The following is a 12,484-nucleotide window of genomic DNA, read 5'->3' as shown; positions in this document are numbered from 1 at the left end:
GGATAGCAATCTGTAGACCAAAGGATGGCACTCTCTTGGCCTCCTCTGTTTTGTGATCACCACAATAACCCATGCAGCTCTTTTTGAGTGTTAGCCTGTATATCTGGACACCTGCTTACTAAAGTTTTTCAGTCTTATTGTGATATACTCGAAATGCCTATGAAGTAGTAGTTATTTTACCAAATTTGGACCAACTGTCATTGTAGTAGGGGAAACATTCATTACAACACAGTCATTACATCGCACTACTTTTACAACACAACTGTTACAACACAACTGCTTTTACAATGCATGTCACTACAACACATGCCAGTACGACGCATACCACTACAACTCATTATAATGTAAGTAATGGATATTTTTTTGTTTTGGGGTGGGTATGGGGTTTGGGGTAGATGAGTATAGTATTTTGTGCCCCTACAGTATCCAACATTTTCCCTACTGTTGCACTCACTGGAGTAGGAATAGTAATTTGTACCCCTAAACTAGCCAGCACTTACCCTACTGTTGCACTCACTGGAGTGGGAATAGTAATTTTTACCCCTACACTATCCAACACTTACCCTACAATTGCCCTAAAAGTATTATGTGTTGTAATGTTATGCATTATAATGGAATGAGTTGTAATGGTAGTTTATAAAAATGCATTGTGATGATATGCGTTTTAACATCATGCGATGTAATGGTAAAAACCAAGTTGTAAAAGCATGCGTTGTAATTGTTTGCGTTGCAATGTCATATATTCTTGTAATATTGTTGTGTAATGAATCTTGCTTCTTATGTATTGTAAATGTATTGCATTGTTTATGTTCCTATTTAAAATACTCTGATGACTACTCGTTCCTGCTATATAAAAGACTAAAATAGTCCGACCCATAAATAGCAAATCACACAGCGTTTTAAAGAAAACCTTCAAAACAGTTATGAATGATTAAGTTGGGGAACTGAATTGAGCAGTCATTATTAGCATATTCCATGAGATTAAACATGTAGAAAAATATTAGAAAAGGCATCATCTGCAACATGTACCTAATTGTAGAATCATAAAGTAAACAAAAAGAATCCTTTCATTGAGAGGGTTTTCACAGTAACGCCAAATATTTTCAAAGACTTGAAACATGTTCTAATGTTTCATCCTCATTGTTAACAGATAAGAAGACATGAATTAGACACGTTCCAAGTTACATGTGATCTTGACGGCATAAAGAGGCTCTTTGCTGGATGTTATCAGATAATGACACTAGTTGACACTCTTTTGAATGGTTTAGCGTCATCCATTATGCTCTTTCCACTATTCTGATATCCATCATCATTTTCATTGAGAAGTAGCAAAAAATGGACACCCACTAGCATCTAAGGAATATACAATAGATTCTCATTAATGCCTATTGTTGTGTGAACTGTGAATTCAACTGCCAGATGTGTGTTTCAACATTAAGGCAGAGGCATTTCTGAAAATGTATCAGTATCTCTAGTTGCTAGTTGCCAGTAACAACAGCTGATATTTTAGTTGATTTGAAGGCAGTCATCACTCCAAAACGTCTGCAATATTGAGAAAAGGAAACAGAAAAGGTAACAAATATGCATAACTAGTAAGTAACTATGAGACCTACTCACAGACTTGCATTTTATTGTATGTTTAGTAATACTATATTAGTACTAGTGACATACTACAAAATGCTAATCATTAACCTACATATTGAGGTCTATGTCTCTGCCACTATTGATGTTTACATGTGGAGAGCACCATCCCGACTGCTGTGATTTCTACACTCATATGTATATGTTTTATGTGGGAGTCGATGGGGGAATAGGGACAATACTTACAACTAACGGAGGGATGTTTGGCTGGAGTAAGGAGAGGCTACAGGAGAGCTAGGAATGGTTTTACGGGGGGACATAGACCCACCCCCATAACATTTTTGGGGAACAAATAGCACTTTTAAAATGACTACAGCTGAAAAAGACCCAAAACAACAGTAAGTGCACTCCAGGTCAGAACTGGATTAAGGACTACACATGGCCAACCACTGGTATTGTAACTCTACCCCATAGAAATTGGAGGTGCAGACTTAAAATAGAGCCCCACGGAAATAATGTTAAAACACATGAATTTATTTAATATTTAAAAATCAAATGTATATGTATCTTAAGGTTAAAAATTAAATATAAATTATAAATAAACATTATTTTACTTTCAAAGTATTTTGCTTGCCTTTTTATTTACAAATAAATGTAAAGATAATTTGAAAAATATCTAAAAGTATTAAAATTCATTGCATACATAACTTTAACTATATAATAGTACATAAAAGATCAATATAAACAATATGCTTTACGTGGATTTATTTTAAATACATGTTGCTAAGATAATTTGAATTTAATTTAATACATTTTAATTAAATATTTATTTCAAAATGAAGTTGCTAGTGCTGTAGCATTTTTAAAATTTGTTTTCTGAATTAATAGGAAAAATAAGTTAACATTAACATATAACATAAAAATATTTCAATTATTTTTTAAACTTTTAATAAACTTTCACACTTTTCCCTATACTTTACCACAGTGAGCTCTCCGCCCCAAATGCATAGGTCTCTCCCAAGTGAGGAGAGCATCAAATACAGTCACATGGCCACTACTATTAGTAACTTTAAAGCAAATTAGCTCTTTTACTGAATTATCCTCCAGTTTCAGAGAGTGGTGCTGTATAATCTATACTTTTGAGTAGCTTTACATTCATAAATGGTGACTAGGCAAAAGTTGTCAAGTATTTAATGAATGTAAGAGTAAACTTACGAGTGGAAATTACCTCATGTGTAAGTTTACCTTTTTACATTGCCCCCTATTTTTTTTAATATTGTGATCATTACATAGTTGTTAGTTAAAACACTGTGAAAGAAACAAACAAGTGAATACACCTTCGCTTGTTTGCAACGTGGTATGAGAAAAACAGCCATTTTAAACAACAGTTCAATTATTATTTTTTATACAATAGTGTAAAATAGCTGTGATTCTGAGAAGAAATATTTATAAAGTTGATAGAATTTCGTACGTGATTAAACACCCTTTCAGAATCCCAAAATCACAAGTTTCTACGTGTGTGGGAAAGGGGGTTAGATTAGACGGTGAGCAGAAATCTAGCTGTCTCAGCACTAAGAGCCTGCTTTACCTGCATCCTGCTGTTTGATTCGAAAGACAAGCAACGCTGATTATGACATTTTGTTATGTTTCTCTGATTTAGTACACCTAATGAAAATGGCTACAAGTGTTCTGACTGGTAAAAGAGTGACTTTCACTGCCTGAGACAATTTCAGTTTTTATAGAGTTTTCATACAGTTTTCTATTGACATGTGTGCTCTTTCCTCTGCTGATGCTACACATTCTGGTACTCTAGGATCTTAGCATTCACCCTGTGCTCTTCTGCTTAACCATCATGTTGTCATCCCTTACATTCAATCCTGGCACTCATCCATGGAGGCTTGCACTGCTTGTGACTTCTTTCTACATAATCTTCATTGCTGGCATGAACAACTTCAAGAAACCGTTCGGGGAGTGGGAGAGAGTCGGGACACAAACCAGGAAGACTCAACACAAACCAGGAAGACTCTCCAGAAAATTACTCAGGATTTTAAAATACAGCAGTTGGGATAGATTGGAAAACCTGTGTCTTGGAAAAACTATAGCTTAAATCCTGTAGTCTGTATTCTTACCAACTACTTGGGGATAGATGTAAAAAGTCAGATGTAAAAAGCTATTTAGCTGTCACATACTCTGAACATTGCTAAGTGTAATGGTTCTGCGATTTAATGATAGGTTACGGAGTCAGAAGCTGAGTTTAGAAATTGTGAGCAATTGCTTTTGGAAGTGGTCGTTTTAGGGTGTTTCTTCCAGTAAGCAATCTTTATGTTGTGTATCTATGTTTTGCAATAAAAACACCGGATGCAAAAACAACTTTTCTTTTCCAGGTCTCCAACATGGAGTGGTAAACCATTCAAGGGACCTATTCTCCTTTGTGAATGTAAAATCGTTTTGGGGAGTAGATTTTGATCCACAGGACAACTGTCTACTTTCAAACAGAATTTTTAAAAGCTTAAACATTCTTTTTATGCATTTTTTATGTCATTTAAGGAAAAACATTCTGCATTTAAATAAAACCATTAAAAAAGTGATCACAGACATGGTCATCTACTGACCACCAATAGGCCACTGTTCCTGTGCTGGCCACCAATTGTGAATCACAATTTATGACCTACTTCATGAATATCGATAAGGTAGGCTACTCACTATGGTTCAAAATTTTGTGAACTGTACTAGTATTAGAACATTGGAATGTTGGGAGCTTCATCGAAAACAATGGAGTGCTCCGGGCTTATAATGGCTGGTATAAGCCTGGAGCTCCAACATTCCAATGTTTCTTTGTTCACAGCTCTGGCTGTGAACAAAGGCTTCAGGGAGCCTGAGGGGATTCCAATCCCCTCACGCTTCCAAAAGGCTTTGTTTTTTTGTTAGAACATTCTGTCCTCTAGTGATAGAATGTTCTAATAGCCTTATAGCCCTTCGTAGATGGGCTATACCGCTATTAAAGTCCCTCTCCCTTGTTAAAGGCCCTCGCCTTCGGCACGTGGCCTTTAACGCTGGAGAGGGCCTTTAATAGCTGGTATAGCCCTCTACGGCGGGCTATAAGGCTATATTACAGAAGTCAGTTAAACACATTCCACGCAGGTCACAATAAAACTAGTCACAGCTTGCACCCAGCATTTTGTGACCAGTGTTTTGTACATCTGTCCCTTGGTTTCCAAAAATAAGGAGGGGTAGACAGATGTTGCATGATGACATGTATTTAGAACACTGGGCACAAAGCCTTACATACAAATAAAGTTCAACCTACTTATTCAATGGATTCAATGTTTAATTAAATATAATTTTAATTATTCTGGATGACAAGCTATCTCTCAGTTACTTTTGGAAGGTGATGAGGTTCATTTAACATTTAATGATCTTCAGTATATGCTCCTAAATAAGTATGATCATAGTTTTTATACAAAATGAATGCTTGAAGGTGTTGGTTGGAAGGATCTTCTAACCTTCTGCGAAGACTTCAATTGTTTTCTTAATATCAAAGCAGATGCAAATGTAAAAGGAGGCATTTTGGCTGTGCTGAACTAGAAAAATGTCCTGCTAGAACCTTAGGGTGTTTTATGGCATTTTAACATTTGACAATAAAACAACACACAGACACAAGGATGCCCATTCTAATATATATGGCAATGACAATTGTGTTGTACTGTGGCTTGCCCTTGTACACGTCGATCCTTCGATGTGAATGAGTTTAGAGACACTGTGGTCTGGAATGCTCTCTTTGCCTGTGAAACTTCCTCTGGCTCCATCTGGGGGTATGGGTCAGCTCTCAGGAGTGATTCTGTCTAGAAATCTCTGCATGCCTGTGAAATATTTAATCAGTAGGCCTCGGTATCTCTTTGGGCTCCAGCTCTTCAGACTCCAAGCCAAATGAGTCCCTTACTTCACCTACATTCCTGTAGTGTTTCATTTTGCTTGCCAGTGCTGAAGTGTAATGACTCATTAGTTCCAGGGTTCCAGTTCCAGTTCACAATTATTTCTGTGGTACTTGCAGGTCTATGTAGGATTAGTTAGTAAGCTAAGGATTCTGTTTGTTTGTGTGTGCATATTTGCACTTAAAGACTAAAATGAGGGCTAGTGTGCCAACTGGAGACTTTTATTACTGTAACACTGCCATGAACTTATCCTTCTGGTGCAGTAATCAATACTCACCTAGTTTCAAGCTGGTTGGCAGTTTTATAGGGGCCATGGATGTGTCTTTTGGCTCATACTATTTTTAAAACTCCAGTATTCTTAGTTTATGTCACAATGCATAATGTAATGTAGAAAAGAAAGGGGAATTCAAGAACCTTTCACGATGAGTGTACTAGTATAGGAGGATATTTCTGTATAATGATTTGATCATTTTATTGCAGTAGTAGCTTTCCCAGGCCTGTCTAAGCCTGTTATATTACATTTGCAGCACAGTCAAATCTTTGTAGACAACTATTCCTGTACACTGTGCTTTACAGAGAGGCCGGGATATACCCTGATATGGAATTCCAAAGTCAATAGTGTAAATGTAGACTGATTCTTTCTGAAGTAATGCTTGCTATTTAACCTACTGCCTGTTTTAAAGTAGTACTCTTCTGCCAAAGCCATTAGATCTAGCCTATAGGATGTGATCAGACTATGGATGGATAGCAACAAAATGGATGTGAACCAAATATACAAATAACATGTTCTTTCTACCTTTCCTCCTCTCCTGTTTTCCTACTCACACGTTTGCGTCGTGAGAACTAGGAAGGGGTGTATCAACATTGTTTAAACAGGATCAACAATGGTACCATATAGGTTAGTGGATGGCTTGTACTTGCAAAAGGACAAGCTCAAGATTAGTATCTTACATGAGCAATATGAACCAACAGGTGATAAACTTGGCTGACATTGCCAATATGCTAACTCCCATTCACAATGATGAACAGTTCCTACACCCCATCTAGCACAGTTTCGGGGGGGGCACAGCCACACTGATGCAACAGATAGTTGAACAGCGGGCATTACACATCCCATTCCCACATGCTCAGTTGGGTCACTTACACCTTCTGACCCTCATCACAAATGCTCTGACCATACCCACCCATTTGGTAGCCAATAATTTCACCAAGCAAAAGATGCCTACAGAGCAGACCCCAACATTTCAGGTTGAGATGCCTATGGCTTGCCATCTGCTCTACTTGAAAGTTTCTGTAGGGATGTGAATAAGTAATGAAAAGCAGAAATGGAAGGAGTAACATGAGAATCATCAGCATTTGTGAAAGGAAGTTTGAAAACTGCGGAGAAAATATTTATTCCACATTTTGATTGGACAGGATCATTCCCAACTTCCCAAAGTAGAGGCTGAGAAAAGCAAAAGACACATTCTACAAAAAGGGTTATTTCATTAAGGAATAAATCAAAGCCAAGAACAGGACTCTAAGCATTAGTGCTTGGTCAAGCAGACCTGAGGAAATAAGTGACTTTTTGTAATAAATGAGCCCATACCTCTAAAAACTCTCTGATATGGTTTCACATTACCTGGCAACAGACAACAAATTGTTACCATGTGCATTTCTTAATACTGACCAATGTAAACCCATTGGCATATGATTCTAGTGCTATATGTGGATGCCCAGTATACTGAGAGTAATTTGGTGTATTCCCATAAAAAGACTTTATCCGCTTGTGACAGAGCCCAAGCAAGTGTTAGGTGTCTTAAATACAGTCACCAATTAAAACCAACCACATAGCTAAAATCATTTTTTTAATTATAAATCACATGTCTATTCTTAGGATATTGATTTTAAATAATTGATAAAAGTCTTCACTGATTCTCTTGCACTGCTAGTTATCAAACTAATCTCTCAGTCTTGCTGTAAATCTGCTTTCTGCCTTCCTAATTCTTCCTAGTAACCTCTGTTCATCCTTAACTGGATCTCTGTGCGGTACACCCTTTATCTCATGTGATTTGCTTTTATTTAATTGTATTCCTTTGGCTAAATTGAGTATTGGCTTTTGTTTAATCTGAACATTATTCTTTGGTTGACCATTGCTCAAGTATTAAATAATTAAATAAAATGCATCAAGAATATCAAATATGTCACATACTTTGGAATATGCTTGTGGTGTTTGCATAAATGATGAACGGCATGGAGGCAGTCATCAAAATCTAAAGAATGCTGCATTTTAATAATTGACAAGAAAGTTTCTGTTGTCTTGATTTCACCTTCTGTAAGAAACATGAGCTGATTAGACATCAGCACTAATCTCTGACTTACTATGATCAGCAGTCATTGAGGATATATGTCTCCTTAAAAGGGATTGAGATTGTAGGGCGTTATTATTTGTTAGTTACGTTGTTTCAGTTCCAGATGTTCTGTTCCATTTTCAATTGTTGTATATATCACTGACACTTGATGATCATTAGTGAATATAGAATGTGATGGGCCAATTTAAATCAGTCCAACTTGGATTTTAAGAAATGACTCCTTTTCATCAATAAATCAATCAGGGGTTTGTGGAGAACAGCTACTCACCCGAAGGGGTCTCAAGGTGCTGAGGGGGAGGTGAGGCGCACAGGTTCCGGAAGATTACGGAGGTCCATCAAAGAGCCAGGTTTTGAGGTCCTTCAGAAACTTGAGGAGTGATGGAGCCCGCCGAAGGTGGAGTGGGAGGGAGTTTCATGCCTTGGCAGCCAGTAGGGAGAATAACCTTCCTCCTGCTCTGGTCTTCTATATGCGTGGCAACATCGCAAGGGAGAAGTGGGCCACCCTGAGGGATCTTTGGAGTAAGTTGAACATGAGGCGGTGGTTTATGTAGGTGGGTCCGGTGTTGTGGAGGGCTTTGTGGGCATGGGTGAGAAGCTTGAAGCTGATTCTCTTCTCGATGGGGAGCCAGTGTAGAGTCTGTAGGTGTTGGTTGATGTGGCAGTGGTGTGGGAAGTTGAGTACTAGTCTGGCTGCTGCATTCTGGATGTTCTGTAGTTTGCGGGTGAAGTTCTTGTTGATCCCAGCGTAGAGTGCGTTGCCATAGTCTAGTCTGCTGCTGATTAGGGTGTGGGTGATGGTTTGCCTGTGTTCATGGGGAAGTGGCTTTCCCGAGGGCAGGGGGCCACCAGGTGTTGGTCCAGGCATCGGTGTGTGGCACAATGATAAGCACCTCCATTTTGTCAGTGTTGAGTTGTAGGCAGCTGTTCTTCATATGTCTGGCGATTGCTTCCATACCGTCTTGAAATTTATGTTTGGGGAGGTTGGGTTCATTGGACAGGGTGAGGATGAGTTGGATGTCATCTGCATATGATACAATGTTGAGTCTGTGAGGTCTGACGATGAAGGCGAGTGGGTCATGTAGATGTTAAACAGGGTCAGGCTGATGGAGGAGCCTTGGGGGACTCCCCAGGTTGTCGGATATGGGTTCCCAGAGAAAAGGGGGGAGTCTGACCCGTTGTGTTCTGCCAGAGAGGAAGGAGCCAATTTAGTCAAGGGCCTTGTTCCGGATTCTGGCTTTGTGGAGTCTGCGGGCTAGGGTGCGGTGAGAGACTGTATCAAAGGATTAGGGCCACAGTCTCTAATCTGTCAAGGAGGGAGAGGATGTCGTCTGTTGCAGGAAGTAGGGCGGTTTCGGTGCTATTGTTCTTCCTGAAACCTGATTGGAAGGAGTCAAGGATGTTGCCATCTTCTATGAAACGGCGAGTTGGTTATTGACAGTTTTTTCCAAGACTTTCACCTGGTACGGGAGTTAGGAGATCGATCTGAAGTTTTTGGGGTCGGTGGAGTCTGCCGAGTGTTTTTTCAGGAGAGGGATGATTTCGGCATGTTTCCAGTCATCGGGGAAGGAGGTGGTCTCGATGGAGCGGTTAATGATTTGTTGAAGATTGGGGGCCATGATGTCTGCGGCACTGTGGTAGATATGGTAGGGGCAGGGGTCTGTGGGGGCCCCGGAGTGGGTGGTCTTCATACTCTTTAGGGTGTCTTTAGCGCAGAGGACAGTCCAGCTGTCCAGTGTCGGCTGCTTGTGTTCAGGAACCATGGGAGAGGGATCCACGTGGAGGTTGTTCTTGTCAGGGTTGTCATAGATGGTCTTGATTTTGAGGTGGAAGAAGTTGCTCAGTCTGTCGCAGAGGTCCTGTGAGGGCGGGATGTCTGTAGTCTCGCTGTTGGGTGTGGACGAACTCTTTGATGAAGTGGAAAAGTTCTTTGCTGTTGTGCGCATGGGTGGAGATTCTATTCTGAAGTGCTCTCTTCCTTCAGTGTCTCATGAGATGTGTAATGCAACTATATCTGCCTGAGTGCATCGCTTTCTCACGCAAATACCTTCTGGCAGTCACTTTTTGACAATAGAACACAACTTCTGTTTTCGCAGTTTTGATCTCCATGAAACCAAAAAACATGTTTAATTTGAAGGAGTGGAGAAATACAGAGTTTTACAATGAGTTACATTTTAATGCAACTTGTCGAGATTCCCAATATTTTATCCTGACATAAATTATATAAAATCAACAATATGGGCATCTCAAGTTTTCAATGGATAGCTACTTTCCAGAAAGTGTTAATAAATTCCACTCTTTATAGAATTTTCAACACATTTATTGATGAAATAGTCAATTTCTGGGAATCAAATGGTTCCGGTCCTTAAACAACATTATACCACCGACCTAAGATAAGTGTAGGGTACCCCAAGGATGAATGATCCTCTGTCTCTGAGAATATGCTCCCAGTGACTCATTTATACTTGGAAGGAATTCTGGTGTGATGGGTGTAGTTTGCTACATACAGCGCATTCCATATGGTCTGGTTCCAAGTTGGGCCAAGATGTACCCCCTGGTTGGACCTCTTGACACCTTTTGGTAAAGTTGTGGCAATTCATTTTTATCATGAGGCCGAAGGGAAGTAGAAGGACTAGGGGCCTGATTTAGATCTTGGAGGACGGGTTACTCCATTACAACAAAAATGGATATCCCGTCTGCAGAAAAGTAATCCCATAGGATATAATGGGATTTATATTTCAGCAGACGGAATATCCGTCACAGTTGTGGACTAGGAATAATTTTAGCACTATTTCAAGAGATCCTTCCAGAGTAGTATAAACTATTTAACTATCCTGTGATGGCTGATAACGCCTGGCTAGGACCATTGACATCTACTTAGTTACAGTAAGAGCTCCTCTGTTAAGGCAGAGGAGCGTTGCCGGACTGCACAAAAAGGAAAAATAAAATGACAATAACTTATCGTTATTGTCATTTTATTTTTCCTATTGTACGCAGTCAGTGGCCTGTGTGCAGTATGGGGCGGGCGGGGCTGGCCAGAGCAGGGGAGGAGTGGTTTACACTCCCAAAGTGCCCATGAACTGTTTGACCGTCCCTCTTGGGACAACCAAACAGTTCATGCACAGTTTGCATGTTCTTGCCAGGATGCATTACACAGCCTGGTGAGGAACATGTACAGGCTCCCTGTTCGAATCTAAGCACCTATCCCCGGCACTCAGACAAATCACAACACTGCATTGCAGCATTGTCATTGGCTCTGAGGACCTGTGTCCCACGGTGCGTCCTGATGCCGGACGGACTGCAGAGGAAGAAGGAAGAGGACGAATGGGAGGAGTTAAGTGTTTTTTTTATTTATGAATTATCCCGCTTCGCCACCCTCATCCGGTAGCAGCCGCTACTGCTTAGTTAAGAAAAATAAGTCTGTGTCTTTCAGAAAAATGAGTTTATGTTACAATATCAAAGACAAAAAATAAAATATTGACCCGTCGGAATATTGTTGCTAACTATACAAGTGACATCTTTCTGGGTTTAAAAGTACTAAACCTATTCTCATCTATACTTGTCTTCACAATAGTCTGGTAGTAGATGCTCTCGTTAAAATATAGGGCTGGTCAATATTTTTGTCGATGATATTCTTCACCTTCTCTCCTTTAAGTCAGGTCCTTTTTCTGCCTTTAATCATCCGGATATTAAAGGTGCGTTCCCTTTTAAAGAAATAACAGTCATATAACGGATTTATTTTTTGTCGTCGAAGATCTGTGAAATGTGTATTGTATTAATATTGTTCATCTCCGATACCATCACCACCTATAAATAGGAAAGTAAGTTATGTGATGACACATTAACATGAGTTTCACGAGGCTGTAACTATTACTCGTAATAATAATAACATTTACAAATAAACTAATAGGAAAGGCAACAACTGTATTAGTAATGAAAGTTATACGTAACATTAAAAATAATGAAAAATGAAATACTGAACACAATATTAATCATAAGGGTGGCAATGACTATCCTTTAAACTGTAAATTGTAGTACACTCTAAATGCAAAACTATGGGCGATGGCTATGTAGGAAAACACTCCAAATTATAAGCAGTGTATTTTTTGAATAATTGTTTGTGACTATTTACTTAGTAGATGCTAAAAACAAATGCTACCAATTCTGTCTGGGTCCATCCTGTTTAAAGAAAGCTGAGGGCGCACAACAGTGGCAATGAAACCACCCTGCTTTATTAGACTCCACTTAACCACTCAGTATTTTCCGCAAGCAGATAAAGTGCCGCCTGTATTCGGTTGCCTTTCAATTGGGAAAAATGCATTACTTATGCAGAGAATGTTTTAATGTAACAAAGGGAAGGAATAAAAATGCCCAGCAACTGTTTTATTAAAAACAAATTCCCACAGTAAATACATATGCACGATGGTCCCATGGTAAGGGAAAGCCTTGGACGTGACAATTAAGTGCTATGTGAAGCACTTATAAATTACATGAAATAAAGAAAAACATTGTTGCCTGGGCATCAAGGATGAAATGCTGCAGTTTGTAATAAATTAACACAGAACTTTACTTCCCCTCTGCCAACAAAGCGCCCATTTGTCTGAATAACCCACATTCAGCTAT

Source organism: Lissotriton vulgaris, chromosome 12 (genome assembly GCF_964263255.1).
Source record: "Lissotriton vulgaris chromosome 12, aLisVul1.2, whole genome shotgun sequence".
Taxonomy (NCBI): domain Eukaryota; kingdom Metazoa; phylum Chordata; class Amphibia; order Caudata; family Salamandridae; genus Lissotriton; species Lissotriton vulgaris.
This window is presented reverse-complemented; position numbering follows the sequence as displayed.